This window comes from Mirounga angustirostris, unplaced genomic scaffold (assembly GCF_029215605.1).
Source record: "Mirounga angustirostris isolate CCGP_5_RB_7025 unplaced genomic scaffold, mMirAng1.0.hap1 SCAF_5, whole genome shotgun sequence".
Lineage (NCBI taxonomy): Eukaryota > Metazoa > Chordata > Mammalia > Carnivora > Phocidae > Mirounga > Mirounga angustirostris.
Window position 1 is genome coordinate 125,241,932 of NW_026991713.1, and position 15,479 is coordinate 125,257,410.

At 36.9% G+C, this 15,479-nt stretch overlaps 1 protein-coding gene across 2 annotated transcripts in view; it reads left to right on the forward strand.

Moving 5' to 3' along the window:
- Positions 1-15,479, forward strand: part of ITGA8 (integrin subunit alpha 8) — a 180,137-nt gene that overhangs the window by 74,198 nt on the left and 90,460 nt on the right. The window lies entirely within an intron of this gene.

The window sequence follows — 15,479 nt, forward strand, 5'->3', positions numbered from 1 at the left end:
ACTATTCTTATTTCATAGGGCCATTTTGTTTTGTTTTGTTTAGTTTTGCCGGGGCATGATAGTGGATATTTATTGGGATCCTTGCACAGTCCACGAATCACCCCCTGCTTTCTTTGGAAAATGTCACCCTTTACCTCAGAGCCTATAAGATTCCTTTCCTTAGGATTTGGGACTGAGATAAATTGTAGATAGTCTCTTTGAGTCGGTAAAACTGCAATATGCTAACTCTAGAGCTGAAACAGTACTGTTCCTCACCGCCTGCCACCTATCCACTCCTGGGCACACTACTATGAAACCTCCCTATGTTAATGGCGGGGTGCATATGATGCCCCATTGGTTAGATAGCAGCAAGTATTCTTTACATGTTTTTGATAGAAGCCAGCTGCCTTTTGCAGGAAGAAAGAAAAAGGTTGATTGTGATGTTTGATGTATATTTATTGTGAATTACAGCTGTTTCATCTGCCAGACTGACTAGAAATCAGGTCACCTAGTACCTGAAATAACCAAAAGCACAGACATGTAAAAGGTGGTTTGATTTACATTTACTCTTTGTCACATGATCTCTTCTGCAAGTTACAGATGTTCTGTATTTGAGCAGAACCAGACACTTAGTTTCCTTGTCTTAGGGAAAAAGAATTCTACCAAAAAGCAGGCATGGGACCAATTATATTGCTAACATTATTGCAATTATAGCAATTATTACTACTATGCCATCTACTGCATAGAAGATAGATACAGCTCATATCCACTAGAATATTATTTTTTAATATTTCTCATGCGCACATACATACAGTCACACCTATATGTACATACATGTGTATGTATGCATGTGTATTTTGTGTGTATGTATGTGTGCCCCAAGAGAGTTTATAGGGTAAGGTTAGATGACGCTCCACTTCCTTCTTTTTGGGAAATATCAAAGCAGTATAAAAATAACCTATTAAAGTTAGCAGTGTGGCTGGGAGCAGGGGAAGGGAAATAAGACTGCCCAGGTTAAGATTCCCATCCACCACAGATGGGCTGTGTGGCAATGGACAAATTACTTGATTTCTCTGAGCTTCCATTTCCTTACCTGATATTATGGAGCCAACAATACTTCCTTCACTGCGTTATGTGTGTTTGCACTTTTTAAGTTGGGAAAAGATTTTTTACAAAATGTTATGAAATGGCTTAGAACAAAAAAGGAAATCCATTTGATTGACATGAACAGACTCAAAGCTACTTTACTTCACAGACATATTGGGCCACATAAACTGTTGAAAAGCCGCATTCTTAGATTCTGGAGATGCACAAAATGGGTTTCAAAATGGACTCCACAGTTTCCTAGCTGTATACGCATAAGACAATTTCCCAATCTCTCTTCAGTCTCCTTATCTGTGAAATTAGGTATAGGAAGTTGGTATAAAGATAAAATAGCATTGTTGCTATAATATGAAATGAGATGATTTGTTTAAGTTAAAATGGGATTACACAGAACATAATTTAAAAAATGGCAGCCCTCCAATCAAGTTTTAAAACAAGACTGTATTTTGGAGGTATTCTTTTCTTACGCACACTAGTTGACATTATTTTCTTTTGCTTATTTAATTTCCATGGCCCCCATTCTTAATTTACAACACCATATTTGCTTCTCCCAGCCCAGATGAACACTGATATTGGAGTCTCTGTTGGGTTGAGACGCACTCATAAAATTCTTGTTGCTGGACCCTCCCTAGAGGCTTCTGATATCAGGAGGTTATTGCCCTGCTATGATGTAGTTCCACCACTCACCCCATCCAACCTCCCACCCCTAAGTGGGAGATGAGGCATGAGGGACTTCTCCCATTTCTCACTACTGTGATTTACTGGGTGCCAAGAATGGAAAATGTTCTTCCTTCTTAAGCCCTTAGGCAGTTGAGGGCATTTACTGGACCTGAGCTAGGTGATAACGATGGCAACTGAAAGGAAAGAACTAAGGTAATAATGTAAATGAACAATAGTCAAGACTTGGTAATGACCTGCCATGATGGAAGGTAGAGAAGGTGGGGTGAGTAAGGAAGAGATGCTAAGGATGACTCTGGAATTTTGCTCCAGAGTACATGAGAAAAGTATGGTAGAATGGAGAGACATGGGGAGATTTTGTTATAGAAATATAGAGATTCTATTATAGAAATAATATTTGGAATAATTTTCCTAAATCTAGTTTGAACACTCAGTATTTGTTTCAATTTTTTACCGTGCATATTGTTATTGGTACACATACAAAAATAGGAGTCATGAGTATATTCATTTCTGGCACCAAAATTCCTTTTCCTATTTAAAATATGGATGTATTCAGGTCTCTGAGTTGGTGCTGATTGGAAAATGAGGGTTGGCCAGAGGAGTATCTTGTATACATTAATTAAGTGAAAGCATTTCAGAGAAGAAACAGCTGTGATAGTCAGAAATCCCTACAATTCAATGTTCTAGCCTAATCCTGTTAAATATGATTGTATAACAAGACCATTTGCTAAATGCATAGCCCAGATATTGGAGGGTGGAGGAGGGGAAGTGCAGGTTTTGTTGACGCACAGAAATCTTGCAGGCAATAAAAACTGGGGGAATACATGGGCTGAATGCCAAGATTATCATTGTCTTCTTCAGGCCTGTAATGTCTGATGATTATACCATGAAGCCATCTCAGGCAATTATACCAAATGAAAAATAAATGACTCATTATCTGTTTTAATGAGTGCTGTGTGTGTGTGTGCGCGCATGTGCGTGCATGCGTGCGTGTATGTGTGTAAGCAAACAACTGAGCAAGAAAGAACCTACACATAAGAAGAAATAAAAGGGTGGCTTTAACTAAGGGAACAATGCATAATCAAACACTGAGCTCCTTGAAATTGATTTGAAGTTTAGATGAACTAAATTCAAATCTTATAGTCAAAGTTTCTTTCTACTTCTCAAACTGATACTCAAGTTTTCCTGAAAAGTAAAACATGATACTCAAGTTTTCCTGAAAAGCAAAACATGATCCTTACTGAGCAAGATTTTCATAATTTCATTATAAACACATTAGAAATTAGTATATAACCTTTCTTATAAAATATCTTATGAATTAGATTAAATGGAATTAATTAAGTCAACTGACAGAGTTCCTGGACTTGAATCCAGGTCATAAAGTGGAAGTAAAAGTGAATGGAGAGATAAAACCCATGAGTTCTAGAACCATCTCTCCCAAGATAATGTTCCTTTAGTAACTCAGCTTCTCTTGGCCTGACATTATTCCCCTGAATGTGACATGATGCATGGAAAGCTTCTCCAAGGGTCTTTTTGAACTCCATGCTCCTCTGATCCTAAAATCCCAAATCTAGACTTACTGCTTTCCAGATAAAGATACTACCAAAAAAAGAGAACTATAAGCCAATATCTCTGAAGAAGATAGATGCAAAAATCCCCCCCAAAATATTAGCAAACTGAATCCAATAATACATTAAAAAAATCATTCACCATGATCAAGTGGGATTTATTTATGCAAGGGTGGTTTAATATTCCTAAGTCAATTAAAATGATATATCAATCAATAAGAGAAAGGATAAAAACCATCTGATCATTCCAATAAATGCAGAAAAAGCATTTGACAAAGTACAACATCCAGTCATGATGAAAACCCTAAACCAAGTAGTTTTAGAGAGCTCATACCTCAACATAACAAAGGCCATACATGAAAAACCCACAGCTAACATTATACTCAATGGTGAAAAACAGAGCCTTTCCCCTAAGCTCAGGAACAAGACAAGGATGTCCATTCTCACAACTTTTATTCAACACAGGACTGGAAGTCCTAACCACAGCAATCAGAAAACAGAAAGAAATAAAAGGCATCCAAATTGGTAAGAAATAAGTAACACTGTCACTATTTACAGATGACGTGATATTATATGCAGAAAACCCTAAAGACTCCACCAAAACACTACTAGAACTGACAAATGGATTCAGTAAGGTTTCAGGATACAAAATCAATGTGCAGAAATCTGTTGCATTTCTATACACTAATAATGAGCAGCAGAAAAAGAAATTAAGGAAACAATCCTTTTTACAGCTGCATTAAAAACAGTAAAATACCTAGGAATGAACTTAAACAAGAAGGCGAAAAGCCTGTACTCTGAAAACTAAAACATTGATGAAAGAAATTGAAGATGACACAAAGAATTGGGAAGACATTCCATGCTCATGGATTAGAAGAACAAATATTGTTAAAATGTTCCTGCTACCCACAGCAATCTATAGATTCAATGCAATCTCTTTCAAAATACCACCAGCATTTTTCACAGAACTAGAACAAATAATCTTAAAATTTTGTGATTCCATACAAATAATCTTAAAATTTGTATGGAACCATGCAAGACCCCAAATAACCAAAACAGTCTTGAAAAAGAAGAATAAGACTGGAAGTATCACAATCCCAGATATCAAGTTATATTACAAAGCTATAGAAATCTAAACAATATTGGTACTGGGACAAAAATAGACACATAGGCCAATGGAACAGAATAGAGAGACCAGAAATAAACCCACAATTATATGGTCAATTAATCTTCAAAAAAGGAGTCAAGAATATCCAATGGGAAAAAGATAGTCTCTTCAACAAATGGTGTTGAGAAAACTGAACACTTACATGCAAAAGAATGAAACTGGAGCACTTTTTTTTTTTTAGATTTTTATTTATTTACTTATTTGAGAGAGAGAGAACAAGCAGGGAAGAGGGGCAGAGGGAGAGGGAGAAGTGGACTCCCCGCTGAGCAGGGAGCCCAATGTGGGACTCAATCCCACAACCCTGGGATCATGACCTGAGCCGAAGGCAGATGCTTAACTGACTGAGCCCATCTGGAGCACTTTCCTACACCACACACAAAAACAAACTCAAAATGGCTCAAGGATCTAAATGTGAGACCTGAAACCATAAAAATTCTAGAAGAGAGCACAGGCAGTCATTTCTCTAACATCAGCCATAGCAACATTTTTCTAGATATGTCTCCTGAGGCAAGGGAAACAAAAGCAAAAATAAATTATTGGGACTACATCAAAATAAAAGGCTTCTGCACAGCAAAGGAAACCATCAACAAAACTGAAAGACAATATACTGAGTGGGAGAAGATATTTGCAAATTATATATCTGATAAAGGGTTAATATCCAAGATATAGAAAGAACTTCTATAACTCAACACCAAAAAACAAATAATCCAATTAAAAATGGTCAGAAGACATGAGCAGAGATTTCTCCAAAGAGACCATACATATGGCCAACAGACACATGAAAAGATGCTCAATATCACTCATCATCAGGGAAACGCAAATCAAAACCATGAGGAGATATCACCTCACACCTATCAGAATGTCTAAAATCAAAACACAAGAAACAACAAGTGTTGGTGAGAATGTAGACAAAGAGAAACTCTCGTGCATTGTTGGTGGGAATACAAACTGGTACAGCCACTGGGGAAGCTTCCTATAAAAATTAAAATTAGAATTACCATATGATCCTATCATTTCACTACTGGATATTTACCCAAAGAATATAAAAACACTAATTCAAAAAGATATATGCACCCTTATGTTTACTGCAGCATTATTTCAATAGCCAAATTATAGAAGCAGCCCAGTGTCCATCAATAGATGAATGGATAAATAAGAAGTGGTATGTATATACAATAGATTATTAGCCATAAAAAGGAATGAAATCTTGTCATTTGCAAATACATGGATGGATCTAGAGAGTATAATGCTAAGTGAAATGAGTCAGTCAGAGAAAGACAAATGCCATATGATTTCACTCACATGTGGAATTTAAGAAACAAAACAAATGAGCAATGAGAAAAAGAAACAAAACAAACAGACTCTTAACTATAAAGAACAAACTAATGGTTACCAGAAGGGAGTTGGATGGGGGGATGGGTGAAATAGGTGAAGGAGATTAAGAGTACTCTTATCATGATGAGCACTGAGTAATGAATAGAATTGTGGAATCACTATATTGTACACCTGGAACTAATATAACACTGTAAATTAAATATACTGGAATTAAAATAATAAAAAAATTAAAAAGGATGTTTTTTCTACCCATTCATTTATTCAATTTTTTATATGTGTATGAACTCATGGATATTTATTTTATTTTAAGGGCTATAATCCATTATAATATTTGTTTATGTTTGTTGCCTAATGTGTTCTATATCTGCCATTGGGAACCCTTTCCAGTTCATTCCTATGTTCTCTTAATATTTCCCATCCTTTTATGAGCATTTCCTTGCTTTATAACATCACAATATGCTCTTAGCTCATTTTGTATTTTCTGTGCGCCAGCCTGAAATCAACCATTCTTTAAAGACCTACAGTTTCTTTATTGAATAACAATATTTAGAAATCAAGATCTAGACACTAGGTTTTATCATGGCAGCTGTGGCATCGAGACTTGTAATGCACTTCTATAGATTGCTGGGGTGCCATATATTAACAGCTACGTTGCAAACCATCAACATTACTTGAAATCAACAAATGACATTTTCATTATTCAGCCTATATTTTGTAAGTCAGCATTTTTCATTTTAGTTGTCAACAACAGGTATTTGGGTAACGTTAAGGTAGATAATATATATAAGCAGTTAACACTCTGAACAACATGCAGGAGCAATTATTAAATATTAGTTATAAATGACTACATTGATACTATTTTGACATAATCCATGCCTTTAAGAAACAATGCAATCATGGAGATAATAAGGCATCCAACAATTAACTGTAGTACAAGACAGCATATGAGAAGAATTTTAAGAGGTAAAAAAGAATAATAATGAGTGAGTTAAAAAGAGAAGTTTCTGCTCGCTGAGGTGTTCAAAGGAAGCTTATCAGGTGATAAGGAGACAGCATTCCAGAAGAGGAACGCAGCACGACAAAGACTCAGCACAAGAAAAGGCAGTTTTGGAAGTGATTTGGTTCAAATTGAGGAGCGCAAAATGGAGAGATTCAATGAAAGGTAGATTTGGGGCTGGTAATGAAGGACCTTGAATAACATGTCAAATAATTGGTACTTTATTAGGAAAATAGTGGAAAAAGAGATTTTGTTTAATAATTCCAAAATGACACTTTTGCTTCAGTCATTAGCAATGAGCAGAATGAACTGTCATGAAAAAGGAACTTGAGGGCAAAAGCCATTAAAGCATCCCAGGTGAAAGCAGGGCACTGAACCAGGTGAGTACACTGGTAATATCAGAGCAGCCTGGAGGTGTGTGAGGATAAACAGGCTCGGCCACCTTCACCCCTTTTGCATTCCCACAAGCAGTGAATGAAAGCTCCTATAGTTTCACAATCTCACCAGCATTTGATGTTATCAGTGATCTGGATTTGGGTCTTCCTAATAGGTGTGTAATGATATCTTGTTTTAATTTGCATTTCCCTGATGAGCATCTTTACATATGCTCATTTGCCAACTGTATGTCTTCTTGGGTGAGGTGTCTGTTAAGGTCTTTGGCTCATTTTTTTAATGGGATTCTTTTCTTATTATTAAGTTTTAAGGGTTCTTTGTATATTTTGCATAACATCTTTTATCAGATGTATCTTTTGCAAATATTTTTTCCAGTTTGTGGCTATCTTCTTATTCTCTTGACAACAGAAGTTTTTAATTTTAATGTATCCTAGCTTATCAAGTCTTCCTTTCATGGACCGTGCCTTTCGTGTTGTATCTAAAAAGTCATAATCGAGGGCGCCTGGGTGGCTCAGTCGTTGGGCGTCTGCCTTCGGCTCAGGTCATGATCCCAGGGTCCTGGGATCGAGTTCCACATCGGGCTCCCTGCTCCGCGGGAAGCCTGCTTCTCCCTCTCCCACTCCCCCTGCTTGTGTTCCTGCTCTCACTATGTCTCTCTCTGTCAAATAAATAAATAAAATCTTTAAAAAAAAAAATTAAAAATAAATAAATAAATAAAAAGTCATAATCGTACCCCAGGTCATCTATAGGCTTTCTTCTATGTTGTCTTACAGAAGTTCTATAGTTTTGGGTTTTACATGTAAGTCTGTGATCTGAGTTAATTTTTGTGACATATGTAAGGTCTGTATCTAGGTTTTTGGTGGGTTTTTGTTTGTTTGTTTTTTGCATGTGGATGTTTAGTTTTTCCAGCACTATCTGTTGAAGAGACTATCTTTGCTCCATTGTATTACCTTTGCACCTATGTCAAAGATCAGTTGGCCATATTTATGTGGGTGTATTTCTGGGTTCTCAATTCTGTTCCACTGATTTATTTGTTTATTCTTTCACCAACACCATACTGTCTCGATTATGGTAGATTTATAGTAAGTCTTCAAGTAGGGTAGTGTCAGTTCTCCAACTTTGTTCTTCAATATTGTGTTGGCTATTTTGCATCTTTTGCCTCTCAATATACACTTTAGATCAGTTTGCTGATAGCCACAAAATAACTTGCTAAGATCTGGACTGGGATTACACTGAATTTGTAGAGCAATGACATCTTAACAGTATTGAGTTTTCCTATCCATGAACATGGAACATTGCTCCACTTACTGAGTTCATTGATATTTTTCATCAGAGTTTTTTAAATTTTCCTCATATAGACTTGTACGTATTTTGCTAGATTTATTCCTAAGTATTTCATTTTGGAGGGTGGATGGTAATGTAAATGGTATTGTGTTTTTAATTTCAAATTCTGCTTATTCATTCCTGGTATGAGACAATGATTGACTTTTGTATATTGGCCTTGTGTCCTGCAACCTTGCTATAATCACTTACTAGTTTCAGGAGCTCATTTGCTGAATCTTTTGTATTTTATACTTAGATGATCATGCCATCTGTGAATAGAGATAGTTTAATTCTTCTCTTCCCAATCTATATACCTTTTATTTCCTTACCTTGTCTTATTGCATTAGCTAGGACTTCTGTTACGATTTTTAAAAGCAGTGGTAAGAGGGGACATCATTGTCTTGTTCCTAATCTTAATGGGAAAGCTTCAAATTTCTTACCATTAAGTATAAAGTTAGCTGTAGGGTTTTTTGTAGATATTCTTTATAAAGTTGAAGAAGTTCTCTATTCCTAGTTTACTGAGAGTTTTTGTCATGAATAAGTGAGGATATTGTTGAATTCTTTTTCTACATCTATTGGTATGATCATGTGATTTTTTTCTTCTGTATTTTTTTGATGTAATGGATTACATTAATTGATTTTCAGTTATTGAATTAGCCTTGCATACCTAAATGACATTTGGTTGTGGTATACAATTCTTTTTATACATTGTTGGATTCAATTTGCAAATATTTTGAAGATTTTTGCATCTATGCTCATGAGAGGTATTGACTCATAGGATTTTTTTTCTTTGTATTTTCTTTGTCTCATTTTGATAGTAGAGTAATACTGACATCATAGAATGAATTAGGGCATATTCCCTCTGCTTGCATCTTCTAGAGGAGAATGTAGATAATTTATATAATTTCTTTTTTAAATCTTTGGTAGAATTCACAGGTGAACTCATTGGGGCCTTGTGCTTTCTGTTTTGGAAGGTTATTAATTGTCAATTCAATTTAATTAATAGATGTGGGCCTATTCCACTTACCTCTTTCTTCTTGTGTTAGTTTTGGCAGATTGTGTCTTTCAAGAAATTGGTCCATTTCACCTACATTATCAAATACGTGGGCATAGAGTTTTCCTTTATTATCTCTTTAATGTCTATGGGATCTGTCATAACATCCCTTTGTTTGTTTTGTCCTATTTTCATCTTATTTAGCCTGGCTAGAGGCTCAATTATATTGATCTTTTCAAAAAACTAGCTCATGGCTTTGTTGATTTTCTCCATTGATTTTCTGTTTTTAATTACATTGATTTCTGATCTAATTATTATTTCTTCTGCTTACTTTGGATTTAATTTTCTCCTCTTTTTCTACTTTCCTAAGGTGGAGGCTTAGTTTTTTTTATATCTTTCTTCCTTTCTAATTTATATATTTGATGGAATAAATTTCCCTCTAGGCACTGCTTTCACTACATCCCACAAATTGTGGTAAGTTGTGTTTTCATTTTCATTTAATTTAAAATATTGTTTAATTTGTCTTGGGTTTTCTTCTTTGAGAAGACAAAACCAGAGAGGAAGACAAACCATAAGAGACTCTTCATCTCAGGAAATAATCTGAGGGTTGCTGGAGTGTTGTTTAGAAGTATGTCATTTAATCTAATACTTTGGGATTTTCCAGCTATCTCTCTGTTATTGATTCCTAGTTTCATTCCATTGTAGTATGAGAACAAACAGTGTATGACTTCTAGTCTTTTAAATTTGTTAGAGTGTGTTTCATGGCCCAGATTATGGCCTATCTTGATCAATATTCCCTATGAGCTTGAGAAGAATGTGCATTCTTCTATTCTTAGATGAAGCAGTCTAGGGATGTCATTTATATCCAACTGATTGATGATGTTAAGTTCAATTATGTCCTCATTGATTTTCTGCCTGCTGGATCTGTTTATTTCTGATAGAGAGGTGTTGAAATCTCCAACTATAATAGTGGATTAATCTATTTCTCCTTGCATTTCTATTAGCTTTTGCTTCATATATCTCGACAATCTATTGTTAGGCACATACATGTTAAGGATCATTATGTCCTTTCTGCAAAGAAGACATCCAGATGGCCAACAGACACATGAAAAAGCCCTCAACATCACTCGGCATCAGGGAAATCCAAATCAAAACCTCAATGAGATACCACCTCACACCAGTCAGAATGGCTAAAATTAACAAGTCAGGAAACAACAGATGTTGGCGAAGATGCAGAGAAAGGGGAACCCTCCTACACTGTTGGTAGGAATGCAAGCTGGTGCAGCCACTCTGGAAAACAGTATGGAGGTTCCTCAAAAAGTTGAAAATAGAGCTACCGTACGACCCAGCAATTGCACTACTGGGTATTTATCCCAAAGATACAAATGTAGTGATCCGAAGGGGCACGTGCACCCCAATGTTTATAGCAGCAATGTCCACAATAGCCAAACTATGGAAAGAGCCTAGATGTCCATCAACAGATGAATGGATAAAGAAGATGTGGTATACACACACACACACACACACACACACACACACACACTAGAATATACACAATAGAATATTATGCAGCCATCAAAAAACCGAAATCTTGCCATTTGCAATGACGTGGATGGAACTAGAAGGTATTATGCTAAACGAAATAAGTCAATCAGAGAAAAACAATTATCATATGATCTCACTGATATGAGGAATTTGAGAAACAAGACAGAGGATCATAGGGGAAGGGAGGGAAAAATGAAAGAAGACAAAACCAGAGAGGGAGACAAACCATAAGAGACTCAATCTCAGGAAATAATCTGAGGGTTGCTGGAGTGGAGGGGGGTGGGAGGAATGGGGTGGCTGGGTGATGGACATTGGGGAGGGTATGTGCTATGGTGAGTGCCGTGAATTGTGTAAGACTGATGAATCACAGACCTGTACCCCTGAAACAAATAATACATTATATGTTAATAATTTTTTTAAAAAAGGATCATTATGTCTTCTTGGAGAATTGGCTCCCTTATTATTATGTAATGCCCCTCTTTATTTCTAATAACTTTGCTTAGTTTGAAGTCTACTATGTCTGAAATTAATATAGCTACTCCTGCTTCCTTTTGATTACTGTTACCATGGTATCTTTCTCCATCCACTTACTTTTATTCTACATGCATCTTTATATTTGAAGTGTGTGTCTTATAAACCACATATAGTTAGTTCTTGTTTTTTGATCCCCTCTGACAATATCTGTGTTTTAATTGGTGTATTTAGACCATTGAAGTTCAAAGTCATTATTGATATAATTAGATTAAGTTAAACTATATTTGTTAGTACTTTCCACTGTTGCCTTTGTTCTTTATTATTTTTGTCTTTCACTCTTTTTCTGCATTTTGTAGTTTTAACTGAGCATTTTATATGATTCCATTTTTTTCTCCTTACTTAGAATATACTTCTTTTTAACTTTTATTAAGTGGTTGCTCCAGGGTTTGCAAAATACTTTTATAACTAATCCAAGCCCACTGTCAAATAACACTGTAGTACTTCACATGTAGTGTGGGTACCTTTATAAATAACAAAATGCTCCCAATTCTTCCTCTCTATTCCTTCTATCAATGCTGCCATATATTTATATGATAGACACACACTATGTGTAAATAAAATATACATACATACTACGTGTAAGTTATATATATACAAATACAGTGGTGCTATTATTTTGCTGTTACATGTTAGATCAATTTAGGATAAGAAAAGTAAGATTTTTTATTTTCCTTTCACTTATTCCTTCTCCACCACTTCATTTCTTTATGTAGATCCAAGTTTCTGACTTACATCATTTCCTCCTCTCTAAAGAACTTCTTTTTAACATATTTTGAAGTAGTACTGTTGTCAATAAATTCCCTCAATTTCTGTTTGCCTGAGAAGGCCTTTGTTTTTCCTTCAGTTTTGAAGGGTAATTTTGCAGGGTAAAAAAAAATCCAGGGTTTTTTCTCTTAACATTTCAAGTATTTTACCTCATTCTCTTCTTGTTTGCATGGTTTTAGAGAAAAGTTGGGTGTAATGCTATCTTTTCTCCTCCTTAAGTAAGGTATTTTTCCCCTCTGGCTTCTTTCAGAATTTCTTTATTTTCCTTCTTTTTCTTTTGTTTTTTCTCTCTGTACCTTCTGTAGTTGTACCACAGTCCTTGGATATTCTGTTCTGTTCTTTCCAGTCTTCTTTCTCTTCGCTTTTCAGTTTGGGAGGTTTTTACCGATCCGCACTCTAGCTCAGATGTCTTTCCGCGGCTGTGTGCTGGTTACTGATAAGTCCATCAGAGATACTCTTCATTTCTGTTACAGTGTTTCTGATCTGTATCATTTCTTTTTGGTTCTTAGAATGTCCCTCTTTCTGCTTACCTTGAGCATCCGTCCTTGTATGCTCTCTATTTTATCCATTAGAGCCCTTAGCGTATTAATCATAGCTATTTTAAATTCCAAGTCTGGTAATTCCAACATCCCTGCCATGTCTGAGTCTGGTCCTAATGCTTGCTCTCTCTCTTCCCACTATATATTTTTGGCCTTTTAGTTACACCCTGTAACATTATGATAACTGGGCATGATATACTGAATAAAAGGAACTGCTATAAATAGGCCTTCGCAATGTGGTGGTAGGTGTTGGGGGAGGGGAAGTGTTTTGTAATCTTAGGAGTAGGTCTCAGTCTTTTAGTGGGCCTATGCCTCTGGACCGTGAACTTTATACATGCTTCTTAGTCCCCCTCTTTATGTTGGACTGGATGTCAAGAGTGGGCTGGAGTCAGTATTTCTCTTCCCCCAGGTCAGTTAGAACCTGGTAGACACAACTCACAAAAGCATGCCTTCCCCCAATCCCCCCCCCGACCCCCCCCAACCCCGCCCCCATGGCTGGATCCCCGTGGAGTTTTTAATCCCCAGAGTCGTCCACACTGAGCCTCCAGCAATTCATCAACTACTGTTCAGGTTTCTGCATCCCAGCACTGGTCCCATGGAGGTTGCTGCCCCAGTAAAATGGCTCACTGTATTTGCCTGTCAGTTCCTCCAATTTGGTGCCGCAGCTTGCCCTGTGACCTCACTTCTCTTAGGGATCTAAGAAGGGTTGTTGGTTTTTTTCAGTTTGTTCAGCTTTTTACTTGTTGTTAAGATGCAGTGGTGACGGGCGCCTGGGTGGCTCAGTCGGTTAAGTGACTGCCTTCGGCTCGGGTCGTGATCCTGGAGTCCCTGGATCAAGTCCCGCATCGGGCTCCCTGCTCGGCAGGGAGTCTGCTTCTCCCTCTGCCCCTCCCCCCTCTCATGTGCTCTCTCTCATTCTCTCTCTCTCAAATAAATAAATAAAAATCTTAAAAAAAAAAAAGATGGAGTGGTGACTTCCAAGCTTCTCCTGCACTGGACCAGAAACGGAAGTCTGTCAGTGTAACTTTGAACTAACTCCCCTTTAAACACTCAATCATAGAACCTTGCTTCTTTATGAAACCCCAGGCAACAATAAATATGACAGGATATCATTTATACTTGATCTTACTTATAAAGATATAGTTAATAAAAACTTGATGCCTTGCCATGGTCCCTTTTATGGGTGGAGGGGACAGGATGTGGAGGAGTGGGAGGATGTTCTCCTGGACTTAGAACCTCTTGCATTATTTCTTGAACTCCCACTGCATGTGCTTTCTATAAGTCATTTTTAATGCATTAATATGTGATTTAAAAGCCATATTTTAGAGCAGTCCCCTTGAAGTATCCCTTCTGTCTTTGTACACCCTGGACATTTTCCCGGGAGTTCACTTCCCACTTATGAACTCAGTCCAAATGTCGCTTCCTTAGGAAGTCTTCCCTGACTGTTGTCCTCTCTCTAAAAACACTTATCTGAGATTGAAATTACACATTTGTGTGATTATTTGATAAATATCTATTTCACCCCACTAGGCTGGACACTATATTAGGTGAGGGCAAGCACTGAATTTGCTTTTGCTCACTATGGAATCGCTTGTGCCCAAAGCAGTGGGTGGGACTGAAGGCACCTAGTAAATATGTGTTGACTAAATAAATGCAAATGAATGAGTGAATGAATGAATGAACGAACGAACGGATTTCCTCACAGCCACACACCTTGGCAGGTAAACTGTTGTTCTCCTCTCTTTTTACCTGGCCACTCTCTTCCAGCTCTGCTTAAATCCAGTAAACCATTTTACTCCTGTGCAGAATGAGAATGGAAATGTAAGCAGAGATGATGATGCCCTTTAACATAACCTGATATCTTCTCCTGGGATCATGGGAAGCTCGATTCAAGTGGTACACCCACTAGGCAGCCACTTCTAAATGGGACTGTTCCTAAACAAACATACTTTTCTCCAAGACTTTGAGCAACTGACTGGACAGCACACTTATTGGAAGTGTGGCCACGCCAAGGATAAAGTGAAATGCCTTTAATTCGGTGACACAGAATGCAACGAGTAAAGCATTAAGCAATAGCCGGGGGAAAAAGCTGATTCTTGCCGCTGCAGGACGCCAATAACGTTTGGAAAACTGTTTCCCTAAGGCGGCAGGCTCATCATTTGATATTTCACTCTTATTTTGTGTGGGATTTTTTTAAAAAGGAAAATAAACTCTCAGTAAATTAGAATGTTGCAACCTAATACTGCATTCCAACTCATAAATGTTTTTCTTCAGAGTTCATTTGGAAGCATTTCAGACAGATTGTTAGGATTATTACTTTCTGGGATAAAACCATGCATTTTTTTTTCCAAGCATTTCTTCCTCAACTCATAACCTTCCTCTCAGTAATATTTTGCATGTTGCAATAAAAAAGCAAGGAAGAAAGGCAGCCTCTGTCTATTTTTAGATTAATGCATTTGCCAAACTCAAGGAGACTTATCGAAATGCCTGCTTCCCACAGACATGAGCTGTTTCTCCGTTGCCAAACACTTAAGCCAATTTCATAACCTACTTACAA